The sequence below is a fragment of the Ammospiza nelsoni genome, chromosome 9 (genome assembly GCF_027579445.1).
Source record: "Ammospiza nelsoni isolate bAmmNel1 chromosome 9, bAmmNel1.pri, whole genome shotgun sequence".
In the NCBI taxonomy this organism is placed as follows: domain Eukaryota; kingdom Metazoa; phylum Chordata; class Aves; order Passeriformes; family Passerellidae; genus Ammospiza; species Ammospiza nelsoni.
Genome location: NC_080641.1, coordinates 32,994,698 through 33,013,420, shown reverse-complemented (window position 1 = coordinate 33,013,420; position 18,723 = coordinate 32,994,698). Strand labels below are relative to the sequence as shown.

Below are 18,723 nucleotides of genomic sequence, written 5' to 3'. Positions count from 1 at the left end.
AACTTTGGCACAGCTGAAGTTCGCACAAGAAGCAGAACCTGCTTCAGGCATTCTTTAAAATCCCATTGTGCTTTGGTAACCTCTGGATTTTGCACCTTGTCTTCCCAAAGCTATAAAGCCATCATGGCTTTAATTAATTTTTTGAGCCATTGGCCAGTCAAAAAAGCTGACAGTGAAATAAAAAGCAAGACACGACAAAAATCAGAAATACTGGACGTATTTGCCATTTCTGTCAGCCACAGCTACGAATGTTGTGATAAAGTGAGATAAGAAATTGAGGAAGGAAATAAGCAGTAACTGCATTCTTATTTTAGAGTATTTTATATCTGATTGTTCCAAAATGAGGAGGAATATGTGACTGGGAACGTGACTCCACCCTCTCCAAGGCTTGCTGGGATCATTGTTTGTGAGTGTATCCAAACACCAGAACAGTTTCCTTACCTCCAGTCTGTTGCAGTCATGGAAATGCCATGGGATGTTCTGGTGGACGCCTCATCCCCGTGGCCACCGCGTACCCTGGGAAGTCGTCATCTTGGGACATATGGGACTGGAAAATAGAATTGCAGATAATTATCCTGTATTTCCTTCCATGCAATCCTGGCCACTGAGAGTCAGCAGCTAAGAAGCAAATCCATGTGCAGGGCACAACTCTGCCATAGTGGGCACAGGACCTGACATGGTTGCTGAGAGATCAACCTTCCTTCGTGACCACCTCTCACAGTCACCTTGAATGCCAAGTGCCCTGCTCCCAGTTAACTCTGTTTTTTTCCTCCTTACTTTATTGCTTTTAAATGAACTGGCAGCTCAAAGTTTCATCTAAAGCTGTTTCATATGCTTTTCTGCTTTAAAAAAAGCCCATCTGAGGATTTTCTACTCACCATGAAGCTTTAAGAAATCACATTGATCTTGAATAAAAAAATAATATCTGAGTTATTTTGTTTAAATGCTAGCAAAGGAAAGAAATCCCAGACAGAGCCATGGATGTGACTGTTTGCCATCCTTTGAGAAAATAAATATTCTAAGTCAGCTCAGTGGTCCTTGTGCAACTAAGTTTCCAAATGTTAAAAATTGACACCAATACCATGACCTGAATAACTTAAAATTTTGAACAAAGAGTAATGTCCCCCTGTAAAATAAAGACCCTCCCCAAATTAAAACTCCATTTTGACCTATAAAACAATTTTCCAAGCTGCTGCCTGTATTGGGCTTCAAACCAAAACTGAGTGAATGCAGAGGAGGAAGTCTGATGTACAGCAATTAAAATATATGAAGGATTTGGGGGTTTTGGTACATCAAACCCTTCAAAGTACAACATATTTGCAGTTTGGTATTGCAGGCATTTCCCTACCCACTGGAAGGTGAGGAATACATGGAGGAATGGTTGCTCTCAGATGATATCACAGGCTGGTCATATCCTTGCTACATTAACTTTTTCTGGGGCAGAAGAAACTTAGTGTCACCTCTGGTTGGGGGGTGTCCTGGTTACCTAGTTCTCTTTCATTTTACATACTCCTATTGGAGGGAACCAATTCAGAGGTTGAGAGTGGTATTTTTGGCCTTTTAATCATGGCCTGTTCAAGGTAATCCATATTTTGGCAATGGCCCACAATGTTATCTTCATCTGTTACCTATTGCCAGATTTATTCCATAGAATTTTGCAGAGATCCCAGGACCAGGGAGGCTTCTGGCTGAAATTCCCCCCCAGCCCAGCTCTCAGCAGTCCATCCCAGCCTTCTGCAGTGTGTTTAGCCTACAGAACCCCACACTGGGACTCTGGGTGGAGCAGCAATGTTTGGGACACCCACTCGATGTCCTTAATGTTAGGTGACAGGAAAGCAGGGGAGGGAACAAGCCCCTGCTTTTGGTTTGCAAGGTCCTGAAGCCCAGAGCTGTGGTTCTAGGGGATCTCCGCTCTTTGACAACACTTCCCACCATGTGCTCCAGCCAGGAAGATGGATGTACCTCAGTTAAAGTGAGTCATTCACTGAACCTGGGCCAAACTTTGAAGCAAATCTGGGCCAGTTTACTGCCTCAGGAGGAAACCTGGTTTTTGCATGAATTAGAGGTGAAAATAAGCAGAGCCTGACTGACATCTCCTCCAAATTCCAACTGTAAGGGTAAAACCCAGAGGGCATGAGCCTCAGGCATGACAAAAATGAGGAGGGGAAAATGAGGCTTCCTGTCTCCCCTGCAAGAGCCAGAGAGACACACTTTACTCAGGACTTAGGCTAAATTGTTAATGATTTATACACTAATTAAGTAATGTTTATAGAATGGCTTACATATGTAAATGGCTGTAAAGATGCTTACATTTTTCCTGCACTCTCCAATTAAACCAACTTTCATTACAGAGCAAAACAATTCCATCCCAACTTGTTACACCAGTTCTTTAGCCAGGCAGCTTTGCAGCCACTGCTCCCAGCTCAAACTGGGCTATTGTGTTTCTCTGAGGAAACTTCTGTGCTGGTTTGTAGTTGTTTTAATTCCATCACAGATCACATTCTGTTAAATGATAATTTGATTTTGCATTGCAAGACCCAGATGTACATTAGGAGGTCACAGCCTTTCCATTTATCTCGTAAAGTAACTATTTTTTCCCCGAGTTCCATCAGGTTAAAACAGTTAGCAATTTTTCTCCTTGAAGTGTCCCTTCAGCTTGGCCAAGATATATAATAGATCAGTGTAGCTACAAATGCATTACAACATTAGTCATCAATTAGTTTTAAACCATCCCTGTAATATATCATTTATCCAGCTTGCTGTAGCACTATTGTGAACATTTAATTTTTTAAAGGCATCTTGATTTTTTAACCCGACGGCTGCATCCCCCTTTTGTCTCCTGTATAGACATCTCCTTAAGGAACAATAAAAATTAGATTTGTTTGACCTGCACTCAGGGTTCGTTTAAGCGAGATGGATTTTAATTGCTCTGCCCAGTCTACCAGACAGCTTTTATGTAATATTCCAGACATTTACGCATTGTCTTTCCCCTGCTGTAAGCAGGTGTGTGTGCCCACAAATGCCTGTGAAGCAGCTCTTACAATTCATTTCACATCTCTGACAATCCTCTGGGAAATTGCTTTCTCTGAGATACCGGTTAGCATCAAATTAAGGCCTCCGGTCATTGCCACTTCTTCCCTCCTAACACCATTTCCTTTTGTCTTTAAGATTCACCTTCTTGTGTGGCTAATTCTAAAAGGACCTCGCTGTGGATGGTGTTCCTTGGGCTTGTGTTGTCATTATATGGCACGGGTGACTCACCCCGGCATCTCTCATAGTGAGAGTGGCTACAGGGCCTTACCTGTCTCTCCCCAAATCCATGATGTCCTTGCAAGAAAATCTACAACTGGAAGAGGTTTGGAATATAAGAGAGCTCAGTCTGGGAGCAGCAGGTCTGTGCCACAGTTGCTTGGTATCTTTTAGGATCTCTAACTTCAATTAGGAAGTCATGTGAGGAAGTTATCACTGACTCAGAGCCCAGAACACCCCGGCTGCTCTGTCAGCTCCGAGTGGAGGCACAATGAGCTCACATTTGCCCACGATGAACCTTATTTGCTCCAGCTGCCCCATCAGGGAGAGGAGAACCTCATGTGGAGAGTTCTCTCCCTGATATCTCTTCCCTTCCATGGGTGATACAATCTGAAGATGAGGTCCTCTGTTTTTCCTCTTCTCCCCATTCCTAAAAAGGAAGATTTGGCTATTCCAAGTTACCAAATCAGCACAGAAAAATGGGCCTCCTAAGCAGTTCTTTGTGCCTACAGCTGGTTCTGGTCTCCTCTCTGTTGGACACACACATGCACTTAATTCCCAGTTGTGCTGGATGCCTATTAAAAGAACAAATCTGCAAGTGAGGAGGGTCCCTTCTGCCATGTCAATGGGAGTGAGACACGTAAATCTCCGCGCGCTGAGGCGAGTGAGTGCTCAGAGTGCTCGGGAGAACAGCTGGGAAAGGGAATAAGCAGTTTTTATTCTGCTGCAAAGTGTCACTGATCCAACTCGCTAAGCTGATCCTCATGTGGCACATTGTGCCTGCTCCATGATTCTGCCTGCTGCTTGCAGGGGGGTAACCCAGAGTGCTCAGCACTTCAGTCAGCACGGAAAAGGCACAGACCTGCTTCTCCCACAGGGCTGCAGCCAGCATGGTGCAGAGCAGCAAGGCAGCTCTGCAGGGGAAAGGACAACTCCAGAGTGACAGTCAGGGGCCCTGTGAGGGACTGGAGGTGCAGATCATGGTGAGCCACAGAGAAAGCAGTGGAGGAGCTGGGAGATCCACCTGTCTTGCCAGCCTGGGAAGCCAGAAGAGGGTTTGGAATAATCTTCCTCCATGCTGCTGTTTCTCTCTTTTTATCTGCCAGTGGTAAATCCCAGTCCCTCAGGAAACATCCTAGAGTGAGACTGGCACTTGATGATGGGGCAATCACAAAACATTTAAAGAAAATTAAGGGTGCTGTAGGAAACTGTGGAAGGAAATAATATTTTCTGTTCTTGAAATTGAGCAGAATTGCACACTTGACAAAACAACTGCACAACTCAAGGAATTTGCCTTCCACCGGCTCTGCCTGGGCCAGCACTCCAGTGCCACCATAAACACATGGATGGCTTCCCTCTGGATGAGAGAGAGGAGCAGCAGAACCTGGTCAGTGTTAATTGTGGCATCAGTGGAAGAAATTCAGATGAGGCATTCACTGAGAAGAGCCTTAGAAGACACCTACTTGATGGAGAATTTGTCAACACAGCAGTGGCATCAGGAAAAGGGATGGGAGGTCCAGCACCCTTACTTTGCATGCGGATACATAATTCTTAATTTCATATTCTGTGTTTTTTTCTCTGGGGCTTTTATATCCATCAGTAAGCCGCACCAATATTTTTTACTTCCCTGACAGAAGCACTGAAAATCAGAATCCATTTATTTAGTACCAAACAAATGCAGAAATAAGAGCTGGCTGTAGCACTATAATACACATTTGTAACCCTCTGAGGACCAGATGCAGCAGAGCTGGAACACTCAGCAGCTGTAATGTGCACTGAGAAGTCACATTTGTTCAAGAAAAGCCACATTACTTATATTAATTGGATGTGTCCAGCTCATCCTGAGTCCACTTAAGCCTTGGCAAACCTCTAGCTCTGAGCATAACAAAGGTATTAATACTGATATTCCCTTATATTATCCCATTTACATAATGACTCCCACCTTTGCAGCCTAATACTTATTCTTTGGAACAGAAGAACTATTGACTCATATCTGGACTGGGTTGCCAAAACCTCCTAAATTTAGAGATGTTTGGAACAAGAAAAGGAGTTTGGTTCAGGCCCATCCACAACAGCAAATTAAACACAAGTCATCATCTGTGCGAGCGACATTTTCGGCATGTCCAGAGCCTGGCGGGAGCTGACATTCCTTCTCCCAGACAGATTTACAGAATTTGTGCATTGAAAAGCATTGAGGTAAACCCTGGTCTGAGGGCCAAGTGCATAAATTAGACCTGTCCCCTCCCTCCAGTAAATTACAGACGTACAGGCCGTAGGTTGGCTCGCTGTGCTCTTGGCAACTCCAGCAACTCTGCGAGCGTGTGCTCACAGAAAGGGGGTTTGTGTCGTACTCACACATTTACATTTCATTTTCTGAGATTTTGGTGCAAGGGATATGTTGTACATCATTTCTTCCCTCCATTCACATCAGACACTGGATTAAACTGACTGAGGAAAAAGAGTAATATTAAAATGTTGGCACGCACTGCACTTTCTCAGCAGAAACTGTGTCGCCTGCACATCACTTTGGTTTAAATGATGTGGGTCAATGTTAGGTCAGCAAGAAGTGCTGGATTAGCATCTGCAGAGATTGAGGTCCTCTCCTCATTCACAGAACAAGTTCAGATCAAGAAACTGCACTAAAGCTTCATGCACAAAGCTGCCTTAGAAGACAGGACATTTCCTCAGGCCAACCAAGTGCTCACCTGTTCCTCCAGCCCGTGGTTTATACGGAAACCAAACTGGCCAGTTGGCAGAGTGACAAGGGTCTGACACTACCAAACTGCTTCTTCAAACACTGTCAAGGTTTTTATGAGCTGCATATTTGCAGAAGTCCTTGTACCTGTGAAATAACTGAATCACTGTCTTCCATGTGTCAAAATGATGCCATTTCTGAGCTGTTCCATCTTCCTCCCACAGACCTACCACGTTTTGGGTGGAATGCATGGCCTGAAAACCCAAATACATGTGGCAGCTCAGACTGGCTCTAGAGAAGGGACACAGTGAATGGCACTGGGAACCCCACACAACATCCCAAAGGGATGCAGTTCACTCCAGGCTTTCAGCCTCCCAAACTGGATTATCTGTGTGAAGGTTTTCTCAATGACCTGAAGAACCAGTAGAACCTTTCATTGAAGGCTGGAAGCCTCATGTAATCAGGCAACATAAGAATTCAGGTTTCTAAAAAAAACCCCAGTATTTTGAGCATACTGCAGGAACTGCTGCTTCAAAGTTATGCAAATTCCAGATCTTCTGTTTCTGTAAATAAGAATTTTCCAGGGGAGAACATACAGAGGAGACAGTCATGCTCTAGCCTGAACAGAGATTGGGAAATTCAGGCTCTAGTCCAGCTCCACTCAGACACTTCGGCTCACTGGCTTCCATTTTCCATGGTGAGACCAAAACAATGGTAATAAAAATCACAATGAAAGCAATTGAAAAATATTTGCATAATTATTTAGCGTGTGTTTGCATGCTTTGCATGTTAAACAAGGGATTGTTCCTCATCCCACGCTCTCAGGACAGATAGGGAAGTAGAAAGTGTGGAGCTGAGTGGGAACAAAACCTGACGTGTGTAGAAGTAAATTCAGTTCTGTAGGAAAACAAGCTGAAATGTGTATTTAAGAGAGACTAAATATTGAAAGATTCACAGCCTGGTGGAAAAAACCAGCGAGTTCACATAGGGAACAAAGGCTGTGACACAGAGGGAAGGATGCAAATAATTGTGGAAGAAGCTGATGAATGGTGGGGCAGGCTGGAAATACTGGTAGAGCTGAAATTGTGACGGGTGAACAAAGAATGATGATGATGATGATGATGATGATGATGATGATGATGATGATGATGATGATGATGATGAAGAGTCCCTTTTCAGTTTGCACGGTGATGGAACATGAGTTCTGCTGACTCAGGGTGAAACCCAGACTGGGAAATTCTGCTGCTGCAGGGCAAGGGCCACCTCGGATATCTGGGATCTCAGCCACTTCCAAAGCACCTGCTTGGGAAGATATTGCTCCACAAGCCTTTGATATGGCACATTTAGCAGCAGGTTCAACCAGTAATTAATTGAACAAAGCATTCAAGGCAATGGGACAAACCCATGTGGGAATAAGCCTGAGTCACATCGTGCAGGAGTGGCACCCCTAAGCCAGGCCCATCCCACCCAGAGCTGTTCCCTCTTTATCCATTCAGGCTCTCCACAGATTGAGTTCTCCATCTGAAATACCAAGCTCTCCCTCATCTGGGATAAATTTACCTTGATTTTCAGACACCACTTTATGTGGACAGGTCAGATGAGGTTTTCTGAACAGTCACCCAGGGAGGTGGAAATATCAGCAGGAATTAACAGAGAGATGTCACCTTGGCAGATTCAACTTACTGTGTCCCCTCGGTGCTTTGCCAACTTTCAGCTGAGGCTGGTTGTATGATTTGGTGAATTAAAGTGGGGAAAGGCTGATTTGAGAACAAAAATGGAGCTGGGGGTTCCATACTCAACGAAGTAAAATGATAATCCCCTATCAAAAGAGAAATATGTGATACTCTGGCAGAAAAAATTCATAAGAGCATCATGAGCTATAAATTAAAAAAAAAAAAAAAAGACAAAGACACAAAGAAAAACAGAGTAATCCAACCATGGGAGAACAGCAAGAAAAGCAGCTGGTTCAGATATTCATATTGACAAAACTCTGGCTGGATATCAAATATATCCTTTCCCACCCCGAAATCCTGTGAGCTTCAAGGGAGCACAAACATCCTTTTCACTCTCCATCATTAATTGCCAGTCCTACTCTGTCCAGCTACCAGAGCATTGACCTCTGGATGCAGATACAAGTGTTCCTTATCACACTTCACCCCACAGGACAGCCCTGTGGGTTCATGTGGGGAAAGCATCAGTTGCCATATGGAACATATCAATCAAAGGAAAGTATTTTTATTTTACATAGAAGGCCATTCACAATCTCCCACTGGTGTTTGCCACAAAACCAAGACAAAGTGAGGTTGTTTCAGCACTGCCTGGTCTCAGGGAATGTGGATGGATGTCCATCCAGTTTTCCTGCAGTCTGGAATAGGATTTCTTCATGCAAGGAGCACATTTAGCTGTCTGCAAATTCCAGAGATGTTTTCAGTAGAAGCGCAAGGTTGTGCTACCAAAGGAGAACATGAGCCAAAGATGTTCTATTATCCATATCCTATTAAAGGTCAGTCAGAGCTCTTACCTCAGTGCTATAATGTGACCAGAAACTTAATTGAAAATATACGAAAAGGTTATTAACGAAGAGATGAAACCATAGTAAATTTAATATAGCCCACAGAAGGACTCTTGCTAGAAAGAGAAGGTTACATAGATAGATAGATAGGCCTTTAATTAAGGTGTATTGCTGGGTTAAGTGTAAATTTTCCAAGCAAAAATGAAGATAGAAAACTGGTAATTGCTTTCAATTTATATTATAAAAATCAGTCATATTCATTTTAGTTCCTATGACAGCCTTACTTAATTCCAAGCTTCATTCACTTAATTGGAAGGGAGAATTCTTTAAGTAAAACATAAGGAATTGAGGAAAGAGACAGGCAGATTGCAAGAACTGAATGAACAGCACTTTAAATGAAATCATTAAAACCCCTCATCCATGATCCCAAGTAGATTCATATTTGCTGTCCTCAAGGGATATTTATTATCAAAACTGAGTAGGAAAAGATTGGGAATTATATCAGAAAAAAAAAACCTCTAATGGTTTCTTGAAAATTGAATCTGAAGAACTCTCCCTTTCTATCACTGTCATAATTTTTCCATGTCTCAAAGTTAGTGTAGAGCAGAAACTCAAATATTTCTCTCACTGACACCTCTTGTAACTCTGGTGTCACGTGTAACACAAAGGTTCACAAAGGTGCACAGGAGCTACATTTACCTCAACCAAATTCTCACGTTGTTTACCACAGACCTGCAGGAGGGAGTACATTCAAGGAGGGCTTTGTTGTGAGTGTTCACACAACTCTCCTTGCATAAATCAGTCTCAAGGGAAAAAAAAAAGCCTTCCTGAAGCGGTGAGTCTTTGTGGGTTTGGGAGTCAACCGATGGTGATTAGGAAACAATCCGTGGTGGCTGAGGTGGCAGATAAGAGGCAGAGATGTGAAGAGCTGACATTTAAAAGTAATAATCCTGGAGAGTGCTGGTGATTCACAAGAGCAGATATCAGAATCTCTTGATGACTACTGTTGAATAATAAGTCTACATCCCTTTACACAAATAAAATCGTTGCCCTAACGAAGATGGACTTATGAGAGGGGTTTAGTTCTTCAGGGTGAATATTCATAGAGCTTCATGATGTGTAACTGCCCAATCTCCTTCCCCTGACAAAGCCCAACACAGAATGGGATATGGATGTAAATTCTACACATTCTCTGTTCCTGGACAGGAGATAGAATTCTGTAATTAGAATCAGCCAAGGTGCATGGAATTTTAGTCCCTCCATGCATAAATGAAAACCAGTGCATCATGAATGCATCTGTGGTGAGGGCAGTGGGTTCTGCCACAGGCAAAGGCATCAGCAGGACCATTCCCAAGTCTTTTTGGGATCCATTTAGGCAACCACTTGAAAAGGATCCATAGCAGAAAGTGGGGAAAGCTGAGGCAAAGGTACTAAATCTCTCCCTGTCAAAGTCAAATGATGTTAGAGAAGTTACTCAATGGATGGTTTGGGTCTACATCTCTGCTTTCTGGAGGGAAGTGACAAGGGACACTGCTCCATCAATTGAAATAAGAGAAGGTTAAAATGTCCAGATGCCAATCGTTCAGAAATACAAAATAATCATGCTGCAAAGTAATTAACACTCAGTTTTCAAAGGGCTGAGGAAGATTTAACTAATTAAACAGTAAGGTTGGTGTAATTGAAACTCAGATGTTAGGTTGCTAAGGGGAACAGAATAATAGACTGAATTAATTATCTGAGAGAATTCAAGAGTAAAACACCAAAACATTCTTCTGTTTACGTGAAAGGAACGAACTCTCAGCATGTCAAGAACATTGAAGGTAGCAACAATAAATTTTTATCTGTCAGTGGGAAGGGAAGATAGAGCTCCAGAATGCCCAGGGAGGATTAGGGAGAACAGTAGACAATTGACAGTGAAACACAGACAAAGCTGGGAACATAACCATAAAGTGCTTGAGGAAATCCCTAAATCCACTGGTATTAAAGCATTTACAGGGACTTTTCAATTTCATGGCAGCCTCACTATCAGAGAGTTCTGTCATTTCTGACAGTGGAAGCAGGCTCAGGTCTTCAAGTTAAAAAAGCTTTAGTGATGTTTGAAGTTATTCCATGAAACAATTTCAGATGATTTCCCAAGATACAGCCAATAGCTACCAGTGAGCCTTAGCTGGGAATGCAGAAACAAGTTTAAAAAAGGTAAGGTAGAAGATGAAACTGAAGCTGCTGGGTAGGGAGCACACACTCTCAGGGTTCAGTGATACCTTATCACAGCAGCAAGGCATTCCCCAACCTTTGCTTAGGCCTCTGAGCTACTTTTGCCAAAATTCATAATTACACCTAGAACTGGATCATTGAAATAAGTAAAAAAAAAAAAAAAAAAATCCAGGGGATTGTCTATTTTCCTTCGGCCAGATTATGTCCATGATCTAATTGAAAGCACAGCTCCACACACAGCTGGACTGGCACTAAGAGAAGCCAGGAACCTGCAGCATGAGGGCAGAAATGAACTTCCAAGAGTAGAAGAATTTTGTTATAGTGGTTTCAATGCTTTGCTTTTGTTTCCAGTAGACATAAAATAATCTGCCTTCAGGAAAGGAGAAGTGAGATAACTTCCATTTTCCAAGGGGAAAATGAGCATCCAGGCAGTCATCACAAACTTGCTGAAATGTGGGGAGTTCACAGCCCACCTTCCCCTTCTCACTGAGACACACAGAGCAAGGACATTACTTTGGCACTAAAAATCAGTTCTGATAAACATTTGTTAAGGAACAAGCCCTAAAAAGAACTTTTCTGATAACTGAACAGAGTAAGATGTGAAAACCCAGCAAAAACTGAAGAAATATAATGGAAACTCCCTTTGCTGCCAGTAAGAACAGGGTTTAGATAAGCATAAGAAGAAGGGAAATAGATTATTTCAGGGAACAAATATCCATGGATCTTACCCAGAGGGGAAGACCCAGTCACTCTTAAGTGGAAGTATCCCCAGTCCCACCCTGTACCAGTTCCTCTAACAAACTCAGAATTGTTACACCACAGCTCTGTTGTGCAGTGGTTGTGACAGGACACAGCACGTGCAGGGAAATGCAGCTGTTAAGATGAACTCCTCACTGCATTTCCTGCACATGAGACCTCTCTAACTTGATTTTTTTGCCTGTTTGCTCTGACACAACCACGAAGCTCTGGATCCCAAAGCTCAGCCAGGCCCAGGAGTTATTGCTCACCCAGCTGCTCCATTTCTCAGCATCCCTGGCCTGTCCCCTCTCCTGCCACCTCAGCATCTTTGTGCCTTTTCATTTGGACCTTTCTCTTTCATTTTTTAACCTCTACTTCTTCTCAGTCTTTACCAGCACGATGACACCTTCCCTGTCAGTGTTGTAATAGGCTGGAAGGCAGGAGTGATTTACACAATCACCCCTGGGCCAAGAGATAACACCTGCAAGTGGTCTGAGCTCTCATGGACAGTGCACAGAGCAGGAGAGCAGAAACCTGAGTTCATCCTGCCCCTGACACCCAGCTCAGCCTCAGGCCAGTTCCACAGCCTGATCCCAGCCCTGCTGAAGGGCTGCTGGATGTAACAGCTCACGATGAGCTCCTGCATCTCTCCTCTGCTGTTGTCTCAAGGTGTCTCTAGGGTGAAAGCTTGTGAAGTGTTTTCAAAGATTTAAAGTACTACAGTTGTCATCCCACAATTCTTATTCATCCCTGATAATTTCTGCCTGTGGGAGTAGGCCCGTTGGCTCCATAGTCGTCATTATTTGTAACATTTCTTGTATTATTCACAACACATCTCCTTCTCTGACATACTTTTATTAATTTTAGAAGTGGAACATTTTTAGCAGCAAGCTTTACATATTCAACAGATGCATGATATAATTAACCAAGAAATGTCGTAAGAAACACAAAGAAAATATTCTTCTCATTATATTCAGTATTTAATTGCTTCCAGTTATTCTCAAGTCAAACCTTCTGCTGCTCAGAGAGAGTTGTCACAGATCACTTACATTGTTTCATGGGGGTTGTTTTTAGTGAGCCTAAGAGCTCCTTTTCTTAGTTTTAGACTTTTAATCTATCATAATGAAAAAGGAAAATCACACCCTAGGTAAGGCTGGGGCATTAGTACTTTACACCCAATTTTGCAAACACCCTGTAGGGATTTTTTTTTAACTGCATCAAACAAAGGTTTGCAAGTCTTGTCCCATATTGAATCGACCTGGTGGACATTTCAGCAGCCACATAATGATGACAGGGTTTGCATCCTCAAAGAAAAGTAAAGTAGGTCTAGAACAGATAAGGGTTTGGCCAAGTTTGCCAAAGTTTAATTTTCTGACTGAATGGCCCAATTGTTTTTCCTTCATTATCCTAAAAGTCGGAATTGAACAGAACAAGATGACTGGGGATAAAAGCATCATATAGTCAACCTAGGACATCTGTTCTCTCCTCTGCCATCCATTCTGTGCTGTTGTTACTACAGAATCAAGCAAATATTTTTTCCCCTAGGCAAGAGACTTACAGGATAGAGATTCCCAAGGTGATCTGTAGAGTAAATGTCTCCCCTTTTTCTATTCCAAAATGAGTGGTAATGAGCCAAAAATCTGCTACAAAGGCCACCTATAAAGACACATAAAAGTTGCTAAGACACTCTGAGTATATGGCAGACTGGAACAAGGTTTAGTGAACCATTGCTGGCACCCATGGAATCATGGAATCCATGATCCTATGGACCTGTGCTCCTTGGCACATGGCAGTGAATCAGTGCTAGCTTTATCTTACCTAACTTCAGCTGTTTAACATCAGAAAACTGCCCTCTCCAGATTCTCTACATGTTTTGCTGAGTATTAGGAAGTGGTATTAGGAAGCAACTTCAAAGGACAACTCATTTCAGCCCAGCAGAACAAAGTGAGGGGGATGAGTCAGCTCTCGGTGCTCGTCCCCTCTGCCAGCAGCTCAGGACTTGGGTGCCTTGTTGAATGCTTAACTTCACATGGCTGGAGCTGGGTGAAGTGAACCACACTCAGATTTGTATTCAACATCAAATCCTGCTGCTTCCCACAACCTGATTTATTTTAGTCATCAGGTGCCTCACTCACTGCCTTTTGTTTTGTTCAAGGAGCATTTAAGGAGTAAAAAACCTTTCCTAGAAATGAAAAGGAGAATGCTCCTTGCATTTCTAGCTTTGCTTCTCGTAGTGCTCCCTGCAGGAGGGGGAGGTGTGGGTGTGGTGGGCTCTGTGTGTGTAAGAGACGGCTGTGATGCTGCAGCCAGGGAGGAGGAGATATTTCCAAGAGCTTCCTGGCAAGCAGTTGGTGATCCAGGCATCAGGAGAGCACAGAAAAGGGATGACTTGGCAGCCAGAGCTCTGCTGGTTGGTGCACCAGAATCAGCACTTTCTACAATGGAAGCAGATTTCCCAAGCCTAGGGAATCTCAGCAGCTGCTGGGGGTGTCTGATTCCCTTACAGGCCACTGAAAATCTCCATGTTGGATTTTAAAGATGCAGCTAATGGATATCCTGGTGACTCAACATGAGTCAGTCCAATTAAGAACTGAATCAGGCTCTCCAAATATTCCCATGAAGCTCTTCCTCTGAAGACTTCAAAGTGCATTACAGAGATTCAAAGTGCTAACGAGGATAATCCAATGATGATATCAATGCTGGCATGACACAGTGCCCATGTGACCAGGGACAGGTCCATTTAGAGACACACTTACTGCACAGATTTAGCAGCCACACAGAGATTTGGACTGGAATATAATAAAGATTGCATCTTGATCATCTTCTCTGTGGAATTCTGTAAACTAGTTGTAAAATTTTATGGAAAAAATATTCCATTAACTATGGTACTCTGAGGGCTTTCCTACAATAAATACCTGTCCTGCCCCATTCTGGAACATAAAGTGAGCTTCACTGCTCAGCCAGATCTGTTGTGTGAACCTTAAGGCCCCTGTCCACAGCTTTCACAGGGGTTGCCTCCATACTGCAAATCCAGAAGGAGAAGGACACAGTTTGATCCATGATCTCCCAGGCTGTGTTAGAACTGTGTGTCACTGTTAGACCCTTCCTGACATGGCACTGGCCTGTCCCAGCTCTCCCAGATGATGCCTTGGAATACATCAAAGTCCAAGGACTGTTCCTTGTAGATGGGAACATGCCTGTAGATCGATGAGCCCACCTGCTTGGGATGCAGGAATGGGGGGAAAGAGCTGAATCATGTGGATGTGATTCACAATACACTACTGTGTGTTTGGGTTATTTTATTTTCTGACCATAGCCAGAGACCAGGGAATAAACAGCCACCCTTCCTGAGGCACTGAACTACTCTTCCTGAACAAGCTGCTCCCTGAAAAAAAGCCCTTTGGAGAGAGTGTGCAAAGAGAAAGCTGCTGGCTTTGGGCAGGCTTTGTCCCTTGCCGTGGCTGGGCTGGGGACGGCCGTCTCCCGGGCTGCCTTCCAGCTGGATTCGGCACTGACTCATTCACTGCAAAAAGCAGAAAAAGAAACAGGAAAAAACGATAGGAGGTTTCCATGGCTACTGGACTGTTTACTTTCTTCTGACTGTTATCACAAATTTTGCCATCCAAACAAGCAACAGATGTCAGAAATAATGTTTGGGTTTGGTGAGGGTTCATTTCGGATACGCCATGGGGAAGGGTGCTGACCTGGTGCCCAAGGAAGTGGCACAAGCTCATCAGTGGGCAAAACATAAAGAAAGTTCAGGCACCCAGATTCTAAACACTGGGCTTGGAGCTCTTCCTCAGTGCTGTTTCCTAATTGCATTGAATTTCTAGATTGTAGTTTTTTGGGGTTTTTTTTTTGTTTTTTTGTGATGGTTGTTGACAGTAAAAGGTCAGAAGTAACCTCACATCAGGTTTTTTGGAGAAACAGCAAAAACTTTGATTTTAATATTGTAGAACAATGAAAAAAGAACAGAAATCAAAGCCATGTAATCAGTTCCTGTTATCATTGATGCTGGAGTGCAGAACAGGTTACCCTGTATTCATTTATGATGTATTCCAGAGCAACAGGTGGAAGTACAAGTAATGCTTCTTCTGTATGCCTGGTCAGCTTATCATTATTATTCAGATAACAAAATATAGCTTAAGTGGGAAAAATCTCAACAATTTTCATTAACCACTAACTGACCTTCCCCTTGCTTTCCTATGATTCTATCATCCTATTTCCCTATTTCAGCTCCCCACCCTGGTCCACTTTTTGGAGCAACACCTGGATCCCACCTTTGCTACTGAGCTTTTTTCCTTCACACCCTTCTTTCAGACGAGTTCATTTCTTTAACATACTGGCAGCATTTACTGAAAGGTTCTATAGAGAATTTCATAGCTCTGCCCAAATTTCCATCACACAGTATAAGGACTTTGCTAAACCACAGTCTCAGTGCTGTTGATTTGGTTTTCTTGTAAATCAGACTTCTTATTCACAGTATAATAGATCAAAACACCCAGAGAGTTTCCATAGATGTCTTTGCTGGCTAAACAGGCTGCACAAACCATGAGCTACTCAACAGTTAATAATAAGCAGCTTCTTCCCCCAGCACTTTGTTTGAAAGGACTACAAGCTCTGAGTCATTGCACAGTTGATTTGAGCTTAACCCTAATAGCTCTGTTATGTCCTGGCTTATTCCTAAATCTTCTTGGGAGCAGGAGAGTGTTAACAATAAACTTGTAAGGTTTAACACTATTAACACCAGGTAAACTGCTTTATCTCAATTAAAAATATCACTAGTGTCCTTTCCACTGCATCAGGGAGCTGTAAAGTAACTCCGGAGCAAAAGCATGTGCCTGCTGGTATATGCCTGAAGAGGTTCTGGGAATTAATTCTGCTTTGCAGAACTATTCCAGTTATTCATGTGACTCAGCGGCGGAGACCGGGATCTTCCTGCACTCCGGGGTGACGTGCTGATTCAGGCTGGTTCAGCAGCCCGGCAGAGGAGGCACCTTATCAAAAGAAAAGCTCTCTTTGGGGACAGGCTCTCCCAGCAGCTGGGAAGGAAATTTCCGTTGCGCGCCCTGCGCTGCTCCGGTGGTGTGAGATTAGCGAGTTATTATTAGAGCTGGATGATTTTCTCTACTCTGGGTAAAAAGGGAATCATTCTTTTCAACCAATAAATGATTTCTGGGTAGTGCTGCTGTGATGTGTGTCCAGATGTGATCCAGGACTGAGGGCAGTGTCACAGGAGAGCATCGCTCTGTACGTCTGCTTTCAGTCATACCTGAGGGGATTTCAGCCACACTGGGTATTCAAGTTTTATTTATAAATGTTTTAGAAAGGATTAATACCTGGCTGACTCTTGTTACACACACATTGCAGAGGAAACAGCAAATGGCAAGTCATTTATCAGTACCCCCTAAACTAATTCAGCTTGGTAGGGAATGACTGATCAAGGCATTCTGGATAGATTAACCCTTTATAAACCAATTGCAAATAGTTTCTGGGCCAACAGGCACTCATCAGCCCCATTATCTGGTTGAATGCAGGCATCTGGGATGGGAGCCTGAGCATCTCAGCCAGCCAGTCCACACTATCTGTGGGCAATACAGTCAAGGCAGTGAGCTGAGTCCTCCAAAAAAAGTAAACATACAAAGTAGGTCTGCCAAGAAATAGCCAAAATATTTTAAGTGACCAGCCCAGGATCTCACAAAACAGACTGCGGCACACCAAGACAATTCATATTTCCTAATTTCTGAGTCCACCAGACCACAGTTGCCCTATAATCACATCATGATAGGTCTGCAGTTCTGCAGAGAAGCTGTGAATGCATTTAATCAAGGGTCTTAAATCTGCCAGCTCCAGAAAAACAGACTTCCTTCAACATTGTCCATAATCCAGTATTTTTTAGGAGCAGCCAGTGTAGCCAGGTCAGCAACGTCTCAAACATTACAGTACCCAGAAGTACCTGGAGAGGAGCAGGGGTTACATCCCACACCTGTACTGTGGTTTCACAGTTCATCCTGACACAAATAACAATTACAAAGTGTTTTTGAAACGTGTTGTAGCAATTGGAATACCAAAGTATTACTTCCTGTACTCACTGTTCCTCCACAGCCTCCCTCCCCTGACCTTACATCAGATTTTCTCTTGCAGGAGACATTATTTTATATCTGCTCTGCTGCTCACTTCTCCCACAACAAATAGTATGTGAAAAATATAGGGGAAGCAGTGGATTTAACCCTTCCAATGGATAAAGGAGTAAGTACAGCAGCATGTCATACATAAATGAATTTCTAAAATTCCATCCTGACACAGGCTCTAGATGTATCAATAGATTGGAGCAGAAGACATAATGTCAATAAAAGTGAAAACAGTGCTGTCCAAAATAGAAAAGAAAGGGGAAAAAAATTCTAAAACTATCTCAGAATGTTTTTCTTTTTCACCTTGAAGACCTGGAAGGTTTCTTCAGGACTAGTCAGACTATAACTGCTAATGTAGGTACAGCCTCTTTTAATTGCCCTCAGTCCATAAAGCTGTAAATTCTTTCCAAAAACAGGACTTCAGCATTTTTATCTACATAAACTTAACCAGCAGGTACTCAGAGGCATAAATCCATGTGGTATTTGAAGGTTAAAAAACAGAGGAAATGTGCAGCCTGGGAAAACTAGGGACTTTCCATTCCCGGTGTAATGAAACGACAGATTTAAAGTGCAGAGTGAGAAAAGTCACTGAAAGGAATTAGGCTTCAAGCTTCCTGAGACATACAGGCTTTGTTTGTCAAGGCTATTGATAAATCTATCAGTCTCCCGATTACTGTCCCCTCGCCCCTTGAAAAACCCTGAAAAAGAAGAATTTGCTGCCTTAATTGGAAGGGAAAGGGTTCAGAGAATATCCACTGTAAGGTCCCTCTGAAGAAGGAAAGTCCCCGGAGGCAGAACAATAATTGGTTTTGACCTTCCGCAGTTTAAGAGGCGTCGGCAAAGCCGAGACTTAAACACGGCCTGACAACTGCGAGTTCCAATCAAACTCAGAAAGAGACGGAAATTGGATAAGCAAATTCCTTTTTTGTTCATGACCCCGGTGGCGCTCTCCTTTCCCCCTGCAGCATGACACATCAGAATCTGTGCCATAAACCAGCGGCGGGCCAGCAGGCTGGTCCATGGCCCATGGCCGTGCCGTGCGCGGTTCCGTGTGCGGTTCTGTGGGCCCGGGCTCAGCTGGGCTGGCTGGGCCCGGCACAAAGCCCGGCTCGGAGGAAGGAAGCCCGGTGATTTCATTGCTGTTTTCAGCACGGTGTCAATTCCCTCACTCTGGCTTTGGAAGG

At 43.3% G+C, this 18,723-nt stretch overlaps 1 long non-coding RNA gene across 1 annotated transcript in view; it reads right to left on the bottom strand.

The window, feature by feature from the left end:
- Positions 1-433: 433 nt before the first annotated feature.
- Positions 434-18,723, bottom strand: part of LOC132076622 (uncharacterized) — a 69,917-nt gene continuing 51,627 nt past the window's right edge. Inside the window, exon 3 of the long non-coding RNA XR_009418947.1 lies at positions 434-547. This is a non-coding gene — a long non-coding RNA (uncharacterized LOC132076622). The remainder of the gene's footprint in view (positions 548-18,723) is intronic.